The following is a 19,712-nucleotide window of genomic DNA, read 5'->3' as shown; positions in this document are numbered from 1 at the left end:
CATAGTATAGTCCATTGGGCCCGTGTATGGTCGGCTAGCTGTGGCCTCACCCCTAACCTTGGATTGCCACCTGGAGTGCGAGTTTCCTGGTTTTCGAGATGAGGCATGCGTTGGGAAGAGCTTATGCCATTGCTGAGGGAGAGAGTTGCCGCGTTTGGCCCTCCTGACATCCTTATCCTTCAATTAGGGGAAAATGACCTTGTTAGCAGAAGTGTGGACTTGTCGTGGCACATAAAAAGAGATTTGGATGAGATTGCTGCCTTGTGTCCCAGAACAACGGTGTTCTGGTCCTCCTTTCTGAAGAGAATTGTTTGGCACGGTGCACAGAACTGTATGGCCACTGAAAAAAACAGGAAACTCTTAAATTGGGCAATAGCCTGTTGGGTGCGCTTTATGAATGGCCGAGTCATTTCTCATGACCGTATCCGGATTGGCGACCAGGCCTTGTACCGGAATGATGGGGTTCATCTTTCAGACCAAGGGAATGACATTTGGTTAAATAGCATCACCAGCAGCATCAGGGATTGGTTACAGCTGTGAGGGTATTGGCGGCAAGCCTTTTGGGCTCGGGTGGCGGTTAGGCATTGGAATAATGTGTTGTGGTGTGTCGATGGGCTAGGTGTGGCCATTGCCTACTCCTTCAATTTTTGGGTATTCCGTTAAAGGAATCCGGCGGTCGTGTATTCTGTCCGATGCCTGCGTGGCGGGAGGCCATGGCACGACCCTCGGTGACATCAGGGGAGAGCTTATAGTTGGATTAGCATCAACGGCTCCACCTACTGGTGAATAAACCCCCTTGTTTTAGACTCACCCCTCTCTGAGGGGGTGGAGTCAGCTGACGTTATCCAATGCCTAAGCCAATACCTTTTCACTTGCTGTAATCAATAAAGTTGTGGCCTTTTCTTGCCCATTAACCTTATATCACGTGTCCTTGTGTTTTCATTCCACGATGCAGGGATCGGGTCCTCGAACCGCAAATGTTGTATTTGGTTAAGATCTGGTGAAGTACAATAATGACCTTGTAAAATATACAGTTTTCTGCATGGGATCTGTTTTTTTCTTTTTCGTTTGTGTCTCACCATGTCTGGTGCACATATAGTTATGTACTTTTTTAACTTTCAATAAAGATGTTTTTTAATAATAATAATAATAATAATAATAATAATAATAATAATAATATCAATATCTATGGCCTGTGAAAGTGTGGGAGAGTGGACTGTTATTATGATGACTGTTTTATTATTAGGTTGTCTGTCAGTATGTTTTTTTAATTACGTTTTTATTATGGTTTTATCATTGATGTTCTGTAATGTGTTTTTAATGTTGTACACTGCCCTAGGATCTTCTGATAAATGGTGGTATATAAAATGAAATAATAATAATAATAATAATAATAATAATAATAATAATAATAATAATATAATAATAATAATACACTATTCTTTCGCAAAACCCATGTCCTGAAGTACAGGCCCTTGCAGAAGAGGAGCCATGGTCTCACACATGTTTATAAGCAGTTCTTTGTCATTTTCTTAGAAGTGACCCTTACCTTTAAAATTAAGTATTTGAGTGGAGATTATGACAGGCTTAGGTAGAGAAAGTGTGAAGCCTGGTGTTTCTCAGTTTATCTAGAATTTTCATTGTCCTTTCCATGAAATTTTGACAAACCAGTGTGCAAATGAGCCTGGTGTGATGGAGTCATAACTCACAAATCATTTTCTGACAGTTCTGTGCTTGAATGGTTATTAATGATTTCTATGTAATTCATTCATGCAGAAAGCGTCTAATTTACAAGGATGAAACATCTCATGCCGGCAAGTGACTTATTAGAACGAGGTGAATCCTAATTGTTTACTGCGTCGTGCCTTCAAGAATACTTATCTTCTCAAATAATTGCATTCTCAAAATTGAGTGGAAAGAAGGGTTTGTTTCGAAAAGGCGAATTATGAGTTGCTTCTAAAATTTGGGGGTAAACGTCAAAGTTAACTGTCCTCAACTTCTATATCTGGTCATTGTTTAGGGCAGGGATGGGGAACCAGGGATAGGCATGTATTTAGAGAGAGGCAGTATTAGATTGAGACCTTGCAATCACCTGTTCCCCCTCCACTAGGTATGAAGAGTGAAGGGCTACTTGAGACAGTGCCTTGGTAATGCCTTGGGAGCTGACTTGGAGTCGTCTGGGAATCTAGAGACTCTGCCATATTGAAATTGAAATACTTTATTGTCACTTGTACAACTTGTATACAGTGAGATTACACGAGCACCCCCCACTCAGCTCTCTTAATTCCCCACCAAACCTAAAAGTCAGAAATCTTTTTATTCAGCAGCCTAACAGCAAACGGATAGAAGCTGTTCTTTACCCTGTTGGTGTGACTAATCATGCTTCTATATCTTCTGCCTGAGGGCAGGAGATCAAGAAAGTGCCGGCCAGGGTGTGAATCATCCCTGAGAATTTTCCTCACTCTCCTGAGGCAACGTTCTTCCGCTATTTCATCCAGCGGATTCACGGGACAGCCCATAGTATCTTGTGCTGTATTCACCACCCTCTGTAGGTACTTCCTATCAGTTTATGTCAAACCAGTGTACCACACAGTGATGCAGTATGAAAGGACACTTTCTATTGTTGACTGGTCTACCAGATCATCAAATGTTGATTGATATTGTTCTTCCGCAATACTCTCAGGAGATGGAGTCTCTGTTTGGCTTTCTTAACCATCTGGGTTGTATTTATTTTCCAAGTAAGGTCTTCACTGAGATAAACTCCTAGGAATTTAAAGGAAGAGACTCTCTCCACACAGCTCTCCCCGATGTACAGCGGGGCTAGTTCTCCTCTCTTCCTCCGAAAGTCCAACACCATCTCCTTTGTCTTGCTGATATTAAGGTGCAAGTTGTTCCCTAGGCACCATGTAGATATTTTTTGGACCTCTCCTGGGATAATTTCACTGCTGCCCTGGAAGCCCTTGGTTAGTCAACATGTTTGTTTGGACTGATAGCCAAAGATGAGACGTGGAGGGGACAGGAGAAATAGACACTCAAGGCATAAAGGATTGAGAGAGGAAAGATGATGTTTCCTTGTCATCTGGGCTACTAGCCCAGAGATGGAAGGAAGAAGTACCAACAAAAGAAGTAATGGCATATGAAACTGATGGAGTATGTGGAGATGGCGAAACTGACAGGGAAGATCCGAAACCAGGAAGATCAAGAGGCTTGACAACCATATGTCAGGAGTGCTCTGATGGTGTTTCCTGCTTGGCAGGGGGTTGGACTCGATGGCCCTTGTGGTCTTTTCCAACTCTATGATTCTATGATTCTAAGTATTTCCCAAAGACTGGGGTAAATTTGTAATTTATTTAAAAGACCACTGTAAACAGTTAAAATCTTTGGCAGAGATGACACGACACTTGTAATGTGGAATTATTTATGGTAATTATGGTTATATAATAGATGGATAAGGGTAAAAGATGCAGTAAACTTAAATCTAAATATGGAACCCATGGAGGGAGGGAGGTCTAAGGGTTCAAAGGAACTCTGTATTTTATTGTTTGGAATGGTTTTGTTTTATATGTACAGTATAAACTTTTTTCAAAAACTTAATAAAAAATTATTAAAAAGAGAGAGAGAGAGGAAAGATGAGAACAGGGAAGATCTGCCATTTTCTAAGGGGGGTTGGGATTAAGAGAAGATTTTGTATCTGTGCACAGTTTCTATTTTTCCCATTTTGCTGATTTCCCCCTTTTTTTATGCTGTTGTTATTAGAATCTGTTTTCTTCCTTATGTATTTTTTTCATATTAAAATTGTATTCCTCTAATTCATTTAATTGTTTTGTAAACTGCGGTCTTTTGATGAAGGCCCTGCGGTCTTTTGATGATGGCCAGTATAAAAATTTAATAAATGAAATGAATTAATTATCAGGGTCAACCTTATGGGCCACATTTGACAGGTGGGCAGGGTAGCTGCCTGTCAACCCCATTGCATCATTATGATACCACATGATTGACAAGCAGGTTGTTTCACCCACCTGTCAAAAGCCCTTGCAGAGTTTCCAATTTAAAAATGCAGACTTTTTTCTCATGCTAAGGTGGGGGAAACAGTTTGTTGACTCATTTAGTGCCATAGAATGTAAGAATCAGTACACCATGCCCTATATTGTAGGCAAATATATAGAATATGAAGGTGCACAGGTTAGGGACATAGTTTGTAGATATAGTGGTACCTCTGGTTACATACACTTCAGGTTACAGACTCCGCTAACCCAGAAATAGTACCTTGGGTTAAGAATTTTGCTTCAGGATGAGAACAGAAATCGTGCTCCGGCGGCGCGGCGGAAGCGGAAGGCCCCATTAGCTAAAGTGGTGCTTCAGGTTAAGAACAGTTTCAGGTTGAGAACAGACCTCCGGAACGAATTAAGTACCGTATTTTTCACTCTATAAGACGCACCAGACCACAAGATGCACCTAGTTTTTGGAGGAGGAAAACAAGAAAAGAAATATTCTGAATTTCAGAAGCCAGAACAGCAAGAGGGATCACTGTGCAGTGAAAGCAGCGATCCCTCTTGCTGTTCTGGCTTCTGGGATAGCTGCACAGCCTGCATTCGCTCCATAAGACGCACACACATTTCCCCTTACTTTTTAGGAGGGAAAAAGTGAGTCTTATAGAGCAAAAAATATGGTACTTAACCCGACGTACCACTGTATGTTTGCTTCTCCTTTGGGATGAGGGGCTAGATCCAAAGGGAAGTTGTTGTTTTTTTTAAAAAAAATGCACAAAGCTGTATTCTAGTATCTCAGTGTGAACAACAAGTGTGATCATCTTCAAAGCTTCCTGAATTTGCATCTGATTGTTATCTTCTGATTAGAGTTACAAATGCAGATGTCATCTGTATTGGTAGAAGCAGAAGCTTCAAGTTGCTAAGGCTGATTGTGAGATGCTTGAAAAGTGCCAGAAAGGGTGTCTCTGCAGGAGCTTGATAAAAAGGGGGCGAAAGCTTCTGAAAAGTTGGCTGATAAGGAGAATGTGAAGACTGTGAAGGATCTGGCAGTAAGACACAAGTAATTTCAGAAATAGATTGGAAGTTTGGAAATCTCGTCTATCAGCTTTTATTCCATGTTAAACATCTATGAAGCATAAGATATTGGCATCATAATTCCAACATGATGGATATGTTTTTTTTAAAAAAATAAATAAATGCTAATTTAATTTGACCTGAAGTTTAACAAGGAACATGAACCTGGTCAGAATTATGACTTCCTCCACCATCCTTACTTTGTCTCCTTGTGTCATCTTCACTGTAATCCTGCCAAGTTAATGTTCATGAGGTGATATGACTAACAGGATGCATGCCATAACTATGCTATTTAAAGAATAGTCTTTATGGTCAAACGTACAGAAAAGGAGGCAGTTTTCAGTGACTTCTTCCTGGATCAGGCACCAATGTCTTTCCACCAACTGTGACACAAACTTGAGTATTGTGACGCCAGAAGAAATACTAGTTTCCCAATGAAATCTAACTTGTATTATTAAATGATACCCTACCAACTCTTTGATACATTAGGGCAACACTGTAATTGTCAGTTCTGAAACTGGCAGTCATTGAAAGTCTAATCAGTTTGCTTTTAAGAGGCAAATTCAAATTAGTACTGAAATTGCATCATTAAGCATTTGTCAGAGGAATCAGTGTTATTCATCTGAAAGTCTGTAGATAGTTTGATGCAGAACAAAAGATCAGTTAAGTTCTAAGATGTTTCATAGTAAGATGTTTTGAACTGGGAGCAGAAATCAAATAGTTTGGGTGGGAGTTTGGGTTAGATACATTGTGTTAAGTCACTGACAATGAGTTGCTTCTGATAGTCTTGTGATGTCTGCCATGTTGATTTCAACAAATCTTGTCAATGTTGATTCTAGACTCTTGCGTGTCGAGGTCCCCAGGTCCACCCCAATAACTCACACATCACACAGAAATTTTTGTTTAAGATTTTTGGCATAATTTTGGCCACAACTTTATTAAAATACAAATTTGTGAGTGGTTGCGTAGGCATTGGTTGCGACTATCTGCCCCCACCATGGGGGACAGACTGACATTCCGCACGATGCGAAAGTCAGAATGGGGGAATACACTTGGGGGTTACGCGGAGCAGGGAACCTGCCCTCACCCCAAATGCAACCAGGAGCTCATTGCTATGGCCCGAGCCCCCTTGACAGAGTGGACAAGCAATAGTGAGCCCCTGTATTCCTTTAACGGAATCCCTTGCAGCAACAGCATTAGAGGGGCAGGCACAGCCAATCCATGCCCCTCAGCCAACCAAACCATAAACCAATGCCTAACCGCGAACCTTACAAGTTGCGACAATTTGCTATGCAGTAGGCAAAAACCAAATGGCCCCAGCCAATCAGCCAGATGGACAAAATTCCTACCAGGCCCCCGCTCCAAAGCAGACGACCCCATGACAGGCATAGCAAGGTCAAAGCAAACAACCCTATTCTAGGGAGGGAGGGACGGGCAATCCAATGCACGGGCGAAAAGAGGAAGCCCTAGCCTCGTGCAAGGAGTTTTCCTATTTCTGGCTGTCAATCAATAAATGGCAACATTAACTTCTTCCCAACAACAAGGGAAGCCCCAATCGCATCAGTGGCCAATGATCAATTAGCCCGCCCCCCAACTTTGGAGTGTCCTGGCGGCCCCCACCACAACACGTGCTCTCCATGAAGGAGAACACGCTTTATTGCAAAGCTAACACTTCCTATGATGTATTTATTTATTGCTAGGGCAGGCCTGGTTTGTTTGTCAAATAAGAATTGCCAGCATTCTCCACCCATCTGCAGCTGATAAGATGTCTTAGGAAGCTCACAAGCAGACCATGAACAAGTTAGGTATCTGCTGCTGTTTACCAAACAGTATATCTAGTCTGCCGATGGGACATGGGTGGCACTGTGGTCTAAAGCACTGAGCCTCTTGGGCTTGCTGATCAGAAGGTCGGCGGTTTGAATCCCCACGATGGGGTGAGCTCCCATTGCTCTGTCCCAGCTCCTGCCAACCTAGCAGTTCAAAAGCATGCCAGTGCAAGTAGATAAATAGGTACTGCTGTGGCAGGAAGGTAAACAGCGTTTCTGTGCGCTCTGGTTTCCGTTACAGTGTCCCATTGTGTCGGAAGTGGTTTAGTCATGCTGGCCACACGACCCGGAAAGCTGTCTGTGGACAAATGCTGGCTCCCTCGGCCTGAAAGCGAGATGAGTGCCGCAAACCCATAGTCAGCTTTGACTGGACTTAACCATCAAGGGGTCTTTTACCATTTTCCTCTAGTCTGCCAATATGTTGCAGCCATGAACCTGCCAGAGTTTGATGTATTTATTTCAATGGAGAAGATTTAAGCATCCTCTTAATTCTCCCATTCAGATCAGCAGGGCTTAATGTGGTTATGATTGTGTCCCTTTTGGCCCCACCCTCGCTCTCACGGCATAGCTAAGTGCACCTTTCTGTGCATGCATGAGCATGCATGTTCCACATGTGCATGCAAACATTAGGGAAACAGCAGTGGGGAAAGGCCATGAAAGGCCATTTGTCAATAGTGATTCTCTTGTGAGCTAGAATATCATTTGTAGCAGCCTTCTGCGGCTAGGGTTTGAGTTCACAGGCCGCAGCAATGGTGTATAATATGATGTGAAACATCCAGCCATTATCTTGAGTTGTTGCTTTGGCACTGAGTGGACAAGCTTCTCCTCATTTTCATTGGTTTTTTAGCCTCTTAACGACACAATGTGAACGAAATCAGCGTTGCTCCTTCTTCGGTTAAGCACATCTGTGGCATGGGCTTTCTGTTGTCGTTGGATTGGCATGGGCGGAAAGGGTAATTGCGGCTCCTGCCTCTGCTTCAGACTTGCACAGAGAATAAGCATTTTTCTGAATGACTACTAAGGGCTTCAAAACCTCTGTGCTCTGCTTTAACTTCAGAGTTAAATCGGTAATGATTAATTGGGCACAGGATATAGGTTATAACATACAATTTGAAGACTGGATAAGGCTTTGGAAAGTGAATTTGAAATTTACGGATTGTATATTGCTTAAAGAGAACTATATGAAGATAATGTACAGGTGGTATGTCACACCTAAAGAATTGGTAGAAATGTAGAAAACAGAACAAAAGAACTGTTGGAGATGCAAAGAAGGGGAAGGTACATTCATCATATGTGGTGGGATTGTAAGATTATTAAGATTATTGAAAGATTATTAAGAAATTTTGGGAAATGATTTATAATGAATTGAAAAAAATGTTGAAAGTAACATTTGTTAAAAAACCAGAAGCCTTTTTGCTAGGTATTCTAGGACAAGATATTCCGAAAGAGAAACAGACATTATCCATGTATGCTACAGCAGCAAGAATTTTAATAGTGCAAAATTGGAAGACTGGAGAAATACCATCAAAAGAACAATAGCAAGAAAAATAGATGAACTACGCAGAGTTAGCAAAGTTAACGGACAAATTGCGAGACAAGGACGATAGTGACTTTGGAAAAGAATGGGAACCTTTTACAACATACTTACAGAAACAAAAAAAAAATGGACTCAAGGGCAGGATTTAAATAAACATTTACAATCTTAATTACAAAGAACAAGAAGGCTTAACAAGCTGACAAAATATTATATATCAAAAGCAGAATGTAACATTTTATGTAACAAACCAGAAATGGAAACTGAGGGAAGTCAACTGGGGGGGGGACTAGAAAATGAATGTTATTGATAATGGATATTTGTTATGAGAAAAAGAAAATTAATAAAAAATATTTTAAAAAATAAACCTCTGTGCTCTGCAGCCAAGTGGAGAATGGCTAATAGGAAGCCATTAGCTGCTGCTGCTGCTTCTTCTTCTTCTTCTTCTTCTTCTTCTTCTTCTTCTTCTTCTTGGAACATAGTTGTAACTATTAGCTGGTGGAAGAGCAAGATGACAAGCTGAATAAATAATACTAATAATACTGATACTGATACTAATAATAATAATAATAAACTTGGAATGGGAAGGTTGGTATGGTAAAGTCAGAAAAGGCCATGGTAATGAGAGAAGAAAAAAGGGGGAGAAGATGGGCAGCTAACACCACACATGGATCAGAAGGTACTAAGAGGCTGAACTGTAGGTCAATAGTGTTATACACTTAACTCTAAAATCAAAATTCATGTCAATTATATCAGTAGTACAGGAGCTGATCATCCTTTAACAGAAGTGTTTGGAAGAAACCTCCCGGAAAAAGCAAAATCAATTTAATACGTCACATTAAGTTAACTTACTGGGTGGGGTCCTGAAGTCAGTAATTTACCTGTGTGAGCCTGGAGTTAATTTATTTAAATCGGGAAGGTTTATTTTGACCTCAACTCTCACTTTCTTTCAATGAGTCTAACTACTGTCTCTATGTGATTCATTGGTTTACTTGGATGAAAGGGTCACCATAGACAGCGATCATTTAAAATAAGAAAAATTCAAATACTGTATAATTAAAGCGCATTTGATAGTCTTGCATGTCTGATGTCAAATTGAGGCGGCATTCCTTTTAATTGCTGCGCTCAGTGAATAGAGTCTTGATAGATTTTAATCATGTAGCCATAGCAATAAGGCAGGTCTGACCCAACAACAAATGGGGACAATCAAGTCAAAATAATGGGTGGTGATGGCCGTCTTAGACTGGAGCAGAAATGTGCACGGAAATTTAAAAAAGGACCTGAAAGGTTTGACTATGTTATGTACTGAGTTGAATAGGATCTAAAATGCAGCAGTCTGATTGGTCCTAGTACAATAGGATTCAGAATGCAGCAGTCTGGTTGGTCCTAGAACAATGCAGCAGTATGATTGGTCCTCAGGAGCCACCCAATCCAGCTCCAGGTGGAAGTGAATCCGCAACCTGATTGGCCTACAGGAGAATCCTGGAATTAGCCAATCATGTGCAGCCCATTGTGTAAATAATGTATATAAAGCAGATATTTTGGGGGAACTTTCATTCCTCACTACAAGGAGCTGAATAGGTAAAGGTAAAGGGACCCCTGACCATTAGGTCCAGTCGTGACCGACTCTGGGGTTGCAGCGCTCATCTCGCTTTATTGGCCGAGGGAGCCGGCATACAGCTTCCGGGTCATGTGGCCAGCATGACTAAGCCGCTTCTGGCGAACCAGAGCAGTGTACGGAAACACCGTTTACCTTCCCGCCGGAGTGGTACCTATTTATCTACTTGCACTTTGACGTGCTTTCAAACTGCTAGGTTGGCAGGAGCAGGGACTGAGCAACGGGAGCTCACCCGGCGGGGATTCTAATCGCCAACCTTCTGATCGGCAAGTCCTAGGCTCTGTGGTTTAACCTGCATCCCAAGAAGCTGAATAAAGAGCATGAAATTCACACTCGACTCCGAGTATATTTCAGAGTAACAGACCTTGATCAAAAGAACTGTATTGCTCTCTGCATCAGCCCAAACACTACATTCAAGCTGCTGTCTTTGTTGCTTGTCGCCATTTTAAACTGCGACTGCAGATTGCATGTTTGAATGCAATCAGAGACTGTGCTTGCATGGAGCCTCAATCAGAGACTGTGCCTGCTCCTACCTTTTCATACCTCTTCTGGTTCTGGGAGTCAGTGCGGGAAGGGAGGTTGTCACAACAGGAGGGGCAGGCCCCCAGCCTGACTTCCCTCCTGCACCAGCTTGACTTCCCTCTGCCACAGACTCTCCCAACTTCCTGAGCCCTATTCCTGAGCCTTCTGCTTCTGGCACCTCCTCTCCCAGTCTTCTGCCTCTTCTTCCTGTGACCACAGATGGTTGTCCCACCATCACTCCCTCCCTTGCCAAATGCAAGGTGGTTCTTTAAAAATGAGATTAAGAAGTAATACAAAACACAAGCACCTGGAGGTCCATCCAACTTCTCACTCCTTCCTTCCAATCTTCTTCTGAAAGTTAAAGGGGGTGCAATAGTTCTTTCTTCTTGGAATCATGATAGTTAACTGGAGTGAGGGTCTTGCCCAATGCAAGGCGGTTCTTTCTTAAAATGAGATTCGGAAGTAATACGAAACACAAGCGAGTGAGAAGGTTGAAGATTTTATTCTAAACAACAAGCAATATATACCAGTACATACCAAGTAAGCACTTCAATCTGCCACTTGGAAGCTCTCAAGAAGTGGCAAAGTGATTCCCCCAGGTAGCCTCAGTTAGCACAGCCCCAGGGCCATCTTACCCATAGGCGCTAGGGGTGTGGGGCACCCGGGCGCCAGGTCCTCAGGGGCACCAAGCTGAGAGTCCGGGGCCTGAGACTTGAGTCTGGGGAAGAGCCTGCCCATTGGTTGGAGGCGCTGCGGCAGGCTCTTCTGCTATGGGTGGCTCTGTGCTGCGAGATCAGGGGCAACTTAGCCAGTGAGACACTGAGGTGGCCAGCTGGCTCTGGCCTCCTGCACACCTGGGACTGGGCAACCAGGGGAGGGGGGTGCTGGGTGGATGTTTGTACCCCGGTGCCGCATATACTTAAGACATCCCTGCACAGCCCCATGGCTGTCAGTCTGTTCACGAGCTTCTCAAAAAAACCTCTGCCCACAACCATCCGATTTATATATAGCTAACCTGTGTGGTTTGCCTGAATGACTACATGCAGATCACTAGCTACGTGCAGATTATTCATTAGCTACCCCCTCCCTATACCTCGCTTTCTCGAAATAATGTCCAACATCAACGAAGTTACTCATGTATAGATGGTATATTATGCCAGAGAAAGTGGCAAAAATGTATGAAAAGGGATCTAAAATCTGTTGGAAACGTAAAGAAAAAGATGGTACATTTTATCATATGTGGTGGGAATGCAAAAAGATTAGAAATTATTGGGGAATGATATATAATGAATTGAAAAAAATGTTTTAAAAGACATTTGTTAAGAAACCAGAAGCATTCCGCCTAGGAATTTTAGACCAAGATGTGAAAATTTATGCAAAAAATTATTTATGTGTGCAGCAACAGCGGCAAGAATTATATTAGCACAAGCTTGGAAGACAGAAGAAATACCAACGAAAGAACAATGGCAAGGAAAACTTATGGAATATGCAGAACTGGAAAAACTACATGAAAAGGACAACAAAGTCTTTAAAAGAGAATGGGAACCATTTACAACATATATGAAGAGGCAACATAAAGAATTGGACTCATTGGCAGGGCTTGAGTAAACAATCACAACTGTATACAACAAAAAATAAGACTATATGTATTGGGAAAATTTTGGGGAAACAATACGCAGGGTGAATAATATGGAAATAAAACAAAAACGGAGTATGAGGGAAGTCCAGGGGAGGAGGGTGGAAACATGAAAAATGGTTAAAGATATATTGTTAGAAGAAGTATACATGGAAAAATTAATAATTTTTTTTTAAAGAAGGTACTCATCACTATAACTTCCTCTCAATTGATTAGGACATTAAAGGCTGTTCTCATGCCATCAAAGAACTTAACAAGAGATAAGAAGGGGAAGAAACAGAGGCAGGAAGTGCAACTGTATTCGATCACTAACTTCACAATACAATTTATCTTCTAGATAGATTGCCCATACACTCCCCAGGCTCTGAGCCTTGTTCCCTTGATGGTTCCCCAGCTGGTTCGTCCCACCATTCCTCTGTGTCCAGCCAGCCCTTTACATCTGATTTAAACCAATAAGATTTGACTTTGTCCTCCACCCAGCATTTGCCAGTTCTGAACTCCTGCTGAATGCTAGGAAAAATATGATAATAAAGAATGAGTGGGATTAGAGCAGATTGCGGTACTCTATAAATAGCAGCCCTGGATGGTTTTAGGAGAGCAGGCATGCTGGCAAGAGAGCTCTGTATTTTCCAGCCATCATATAGATAACTGCTATCCTCAATAAACTAAATGCGAAAGATAAACTGGAGCCTGTGTAGTTTTCCAAGTTAGAGCAGATTAGAACCCAGTGTGTGCTCATGATATATGAGGGCTTCACACAGGCAGAACAGGTGTTCATGCATGTGTTTAAAAACAAACGCTAATGGGAAGATACAAGTGATTACAAGAGATCACTGTGTGAATTGCAAAAAGATCAGTAGGAGCTAGAAGTCATGGCACAGGACAAAAGCAATGCCCTTCACTGGAAAGTTAGAAACGAAAGACGTGCGCTTGAGCCAAATTGTGACAAATGTTTGCGTGTCGAGGTCCCCAAGCCACCCCCCAATAACTCACACATCACACATCAATTTTGGTTTGGGTTTTTTTTCATGATTTTGGGCACAACTTTATTTAAATACATCCAAGTGAGTGGTTGCTTAGGCATTGGTTACGACTACCTGTCCTTGCCCAGGAGACAGAACTGACTTCCGGATTCCAGCGAAAGCCAGTGCGGGAAACAAATTTTGGGAAGAAAATGAAGCTGGACCTCAGTCCCTCACTTCTCACCTCATGCTCCTGGTGGCTTGCACAGCCCAAGTCCTATGCCAGGGACAAGGATGAAAAGAATGGCAAGCCCCTGGATTCCTTTAACGGAATTCCCTTTCCGCACCACCATTGGTGTAGGCACTTACCCCTCCACCAACCAATTTGAACCAATGCCTAACCGCCAACCTTACAAGTTGTGACGATTTGCTACGCAGTAGGCAAAACCAAGTGGCACCAGCCAATCAGCCAAATGGACAAATTCCTACCAGGCCCCTGCCTCAAAGCAGACGACCCCATGACAGGCATAGCAAAGTCAAGCGAACAACCCCCCCCCCCCAATACAGGGAGGGTGGGTGGGTGATCTGGTGCAAGCAGCCAAGAGAACACTCAAAGTTGGGTGACCAGTATTTAAAACCTCTGACCCCTCCTTCAAAATTGGCAACAAGCAGTTCTCCCCAGCGACCCAATTAACCAATTCACTGCCTGGGTCCCTCCACAAATCCGCCCAGCAACAATGGGGTGGCTTGTATCCCCCACTGCAACACGTGCTCTCTGCTAGGGAGAACACGTTTTAGCAAAGTGTGCACAACAGGGAATAGGACAAGTTAGCCCTTTTGAGCACACGAGAGAAGCAAATGGCAGGTTTTCATCCACAAAGGCGGCAACCTGACTCAAAGCATGGCGTGATTTCCCTTCTACCCTTCATTGTGCCTGTTTGCTAATGGAAACTAAATTAAAGGATGATGGAGCTGCCAAGTGCCTCTTCTCAGAGGCCTGGCAGTTTCTGTCAATCCGGTTGCGTAACGATATTATAATACTCTCCTTAACTTTACTCGGGACTTTTTGGTATGCACATATCAGAAGAAGATCTGTGGGGTCTGATTAATCACACCAGAGATGAGCTGCGACAGCAGCGGAGAAACACAAGAATACATCTTGCTGCCACAGATGAACGTTCCCAAAAGATTTATATACTTGGGAACTGTATCTGTAGTACCTTAATAAAAATAATGGCCAGTGCCTTTCGCTTCCACGTGTGACCATCTAAGTGAGAGCCCATGGTGAGTGGGAAAGAGGGCTATATTTTAGTTTTCGAAGAAGTCCCCCTTTCTGTGGAAGAGCTGTTTTCATAAATGTAGCCCAAATTATTACAGGATGGTGTCTTGAACTCCCAACTTGCTTGCTATTCGATGTTTGTAGAAGTGAATTTGCCCAAGTTTTTCATAGACATTAATCTTTATATAAACTCAACCGTGAAGATGCTAAAACAAAACAAACCTTTCCCAGACAATTGAATTGGATGGTGGGGGAGAAGAGAGAGTATTCGGAATGGCTTGGAATCCTTAACTTCACAGTAAAATTACTGCTGATGTGCTGAACCAAAATAGACCGCACGTGTAATTTCTTTCTGCATCTAATAATGTATTGAAACATTATTCTGGAGAAAATGAAAGGTCTTGATGTGTGTGTGTGAGAGAGAGAGAGGGGATATATATATATATATATATATATATATATATATATATATATATATATATATATATTCCCCAGTTGCTATCTGAACATAGCTGTCAAGCGTCCCTTATTTGGCAGGACAGTCCCTTATCCCAGCGCCATGTCCTGCTGCTGTCCCTTATTGATGATGTCCCGTAAATTTCCTGGGTTTCAAAGGAAGCAGCTCCTCTCCCTCCCTCCCTGCCAGCCAGGGAGGCTCCAACTGTCTTGCTTGGCTGCGTTGCTCATTCAATAAGGAGTCTAAGAATGACTGGGGGGTGGAGCTTGCATGCCTTGTGCCATTCAAATCGGCCGCGTTTCTTTCCTGGGGACTCGCCTCTGCTCAGCGCTTCCCAGTGGAGAGGTGACAGTGGTTTTCCTTGCTGCATCCCCTTTGCCAGGTTGCTGTGCTGTGTGAACCACCGCTTGAGGCTTCATTTGGCTGATGGCTGGGCTTTCTGCCTTTGGCTTGGAGGGGCTCAGAAGTTGAACATACCTGGGCTGGGGAAATCCCTTATTTTGGCTGCTGATCCCTTATTTTCGAGGCTGCTGGTCCCTTATTTTCAAATCTGTAAGTTGACAGCTATGTATCTGAAGCAGTTCAGTCTGGATCAAACTGCAGTGGGTCATTGTATTTGTGGTAAATCCCCCCCCCCAAATATACCACTTGAAGCTGCAGGTTAGGCATTGTACATTTGGCTGTTTGTCAGTTCTCTCCCAGACAAGGATGTACATCTCTCGCCATACATGTAGAATATCAGCACGATCCATCTGATAGAGTGGCCCTCCAAAATTAACCCACAAGTCTTTAAGGTGTCACAGATTTCATAGTTGCTTTTGCTGTACCAAACTAACACAACTGCTTATTCCTTGAGCAATTTGAAGAAGGAAGGTTGAGCCTAGCCATCTATCTGTTGCATTATTTTCCAATATGCTAGAATACTTTTTCCCTCCACGGGGAGCACTGAAACATGAAATCTACATCTTTATTCTGCAGTGTTGCAGCTCAGGAAATGCTTTACCATTTTATTCTGTGGAATGTATAACCCTGAGATATCTGATGAAATAGCTGCATTCTGTAACAGGCAGTACAGTCTAAAAATGCAATCTATGTCCAAATCTAAAATCTGCCTAGAAATTGCTGGGTGGTCTTAGACGGCTCCCTCTTTTTCAGTCTACTCATCTTGTTGTTGTCAGGCTAATGAAAAAAGCACTGATAAAATAATAATAATTTATTATTTATACCCCACCCATCTGGCTGGGTTTCCCCAGCCACTCTGGACGGCTCCCAACAGAATATTAAAAGCACAATAAAACATCAAACATTAGAAACTTCCCTAGACAGGGTTGCCATCAGATGTCTTCTAAAAGTCAGATAGTTGTTTAGTTAATATCACTTGCCTAAAATTCCATTGTACTTTCTACCCACAACTTGTTTTCCACCAAGTTGGGTCAATTTTTAGAAAATCACTACGAGACTGCAGGAAGAAGTGTGTACTTCACAGAGGCAGAGCTGCAAATGTTCTCAATCTTTATCGACCCACTGCTAGGGATAGTGATAACTTGCTTCATTCCATACAAGTCACAAGGTAAAGGACCCCCCGGCCGGTTAAGTTCAGTCAAAGGCGACGATGGGGTTGCAGTGCTCATCTCGCTTTTATTCCAAGGGAGCAGGTGTTTGTCCACAGACAGCTTTCCTGATCATGTGGCCAGCAGGACTAAACTGCTTCTGGCACAACGGGACACCGTGATGGAAACTTGAGTGCATGGAAACACCGTTTACCTTCCCGCCATAGTGGCACCTATTTACCTACTTGCACTGGTGTGCTTTCGAACTGCTAGGTTGGTGGGAGCTGGGACAGAGCAACAGGAGCTCACTCCATCAAGGGTATTTGAACTGCTGACCTTCTGATCGGCAAGCCCAAGAGGTTTAGTGGTTTAGATCACAGCGCCCCCCATGTCGCTTTACCTTTAAGTCACAAGCAAGGCATTAGATCAATAACCCCCTTCAGTGGTTCTTCTCCAGCATGGACTCTATGTGGGGCTGCCCATGGACCTAGCCTTGACCATTGATGGGGGAATCTGGCCGACAGCATGTGACACCATAGTTAAAGCATCTGAACTGGCTGCCAATCTACTATCAAGGCAGCTTCGAGGTAGAAAGTACAAAATTTATTTTTGTAAACCAGTGAATTCAAGTTAGAAAAAAGGAGATTCAGACTAAACATCAGGAAGAAGTTTATGATGGCAAGAGATGGTTGACAGTTGAATGGACTCCCTTGGAAGGTGGAGGGCTCTCCTACCTTGGAGGTTTTTCAGCAGCAGTTGAACGGTCATCTGTCATGGATACTTTAGTTGAGATTCCTATATTACCCGGGGTCGGGCTCCTTCTTCTTCTTCTTCTTCTTCTTCTTCTTCTTCTTCTTCTTCTTCTTCTTCTTCTTCTTCTTCTTCTTCTTTTGTCACTCATAGCTGAGTAAGATTGTCTTCCATGAACACGGTCTTAACAGTGCATCCGTTAAGTGACTGTGGAGGCCAATTCTGGATCCACACGTCCTTCCACAGTGGGGACATAGGTTTCCAGTTGAGAGTTGATCATGGTGAGGGTTCATCAAGCATGCCTTCCTCTTATTACATTTCCCCCTTGCGTCCTGAGTTTGAGTGTCTTCAAAGCTCATGACACCTTTGGTAAAGGCTGTTCTCCAATTGGAGTGCTCGCAGGCCAGTGTTTCCCAGTTGTCGGTGTTTATACTACATTTTTTTACATTTGCCTTGAGACAGTCTTTAAACCTCTTTTGTTGACCACCAGCATCATGCTTTCCATTTTTAAGTTTGGAATAGAGTAGTTGCTTTGGAAGACGATAATCAGACATCCGCACAAAATGACCAGTCCAACAAAGTTGATGTTGAAGAATCATTCCTTCGACAGTGGTGATCTTTGCTTCTTTCAGTACACTGGCATTAGTTCACCTGTCTTCCCAGGTGATATGTAAAATTTTTCGGAGACACCGTTGACTGAATCTTTCAATGAGTTGGAGATGGTGTTTAGAAGTGGTCCATGTTTCACAAGCATGGTGACTCTCAGGGACCCTCCATGTGAGTTAAGTGGTCATTGGGGATAGGGCCTTCTTCACACAGGTTCCATTTATGGAACACTGTAAAAGTATTCATTCCTCTGGCACTGAGCCTGATAGTTTTGAGGCACTGGATAAAAATATATATATTATGAAGGCTTTTAATATGATTGCTCTTAATTGCAGTTGGTGATGTGCTATTGTTATCTGGTCTTATTTTATTGGTATTGCTTGATACATAATGTCCACCTTGAGAATCAAAGTTCAGAGATGAAATTAAAATAACCAAATTTGATTAAAATAACCAAATACATGCAGCTTGTTTGGTGGACAAGTGAAACAAAACAGAAACAGGTTTCTTTAGTTATTTCTGATTGCATCCTTCCCCACATCCCAACTATGTTTACTTTGCTTTAGGATTAGATAGATTTTTTTGCCTTTAGAAGATTAGCAAAACACTGTTTACAGGAACAGAGTTAAATACTGGCAGAAACTGACATGCCACATAGCTGTGATGATAACACCATTTAAAGTGTGTTTCAGAAAAAAGGACTAATTTGCATAACTAACTGCTGCAGCTGTGATTTAGAAAAAGGAAACATCAGCATATATATATATATATATATATATATGCACAAAATTAAAGCCAAGAATAGGTCAGTTTACCTTTTTATATAAATCAAATGAAGCTTTTATAGCACACACTATTAAGAATGTGTTTTCCATGGTGGTTTAATGAAATTCTTACTCTGATAACCTCAGCAATTGTATATTCAGAATTCAAATTCTAGTAAGCAGAGACTTAGTAGTACAGTGGTACCCCGGGTTACAAACACTTTGGGTTACAGATTCCACTAACCTGGAAGTAGTACCTTGGGTTAAGAACTTTACCTCAGAATGAGAACAGAAATGGCACGGCGACGCAGCAGCAGCAGGAGGCCCCATTACCTAAAGTGGTACCTCAGGTTAAGAAATGTTTCAGGTTAAGAACGGACCTCTGCAACAAATTAAGTATGTAACCAGAGGTACCACTGTATATTGCTATGATTTTGTGGGCAACCTAATCCCCTAAATTCCTGATAAAACATGAAAAATTAAAAACTTCCCTAAACAGGGCTGCCTTCAGATGTTTTCTAAAAGTCAGATAGTTGTTTATTTCCTTGATGGGAGGGCGTTCCACAGGGTGGGTGCCACTATTAAGAAGGTCCTCTGCCTGGTTCCCTGTAACCTCACTTCTTGCAGGGAGGGAACCGCCAGAAGGCCCTCAGAGCTGGACCTCAGTGTCCGGGTTGAACGGTGGGGGTGGGGACACTCCTTGAGGTGTACTGGGATGAGGCCATTTAGGGCTTTAAAGGTCAGCAACAACACTTTGATTTGTGCTCAGAATCATACTGGGAGCCAATGTAGGTCTTTCAGGACCAGTGTTATATGGTCTTGGTGGCCACTCTCAGTCACCAGTCTAGCTGCCACATTCTGGGATTAATTGTAGTTTCTGGGTCACCTTCAAAGTTAGCCCCGTGTAGAGCGCATTGCAGTAGTCAAAGCGGGAGATAGCTAGAGCATGCACCACTCTGGCGAAACAGTCTGCGGGCAGGAAGGGTCTCAGCCTACGTACCAGTTGGAGCTGGTAGACAGCCTCCCTCGACACAGAACCATGTAACGTGCATATATTCAACACAAAAAACAGTGACAATTTGTTGTGGACAAGGGACAGCTGGACATAGAAAGGGCCTTATTACCTTCAGTAGCTTAGGGCCTCA

Source organism: Podarcis cretensis, assembly GCF_951804945.1.
Source record: "Podarcis cretensis genome assembly, chromosome: 9".
Lineage (NCBI taxonomy): Eukaryota > Metazoa > Chordata > Lepidosauria > Squamata > Lacertidae > Podarcis > Podarcis cretensis.
Note: the sequence above shows the minus strand (reverse complement) of the source record.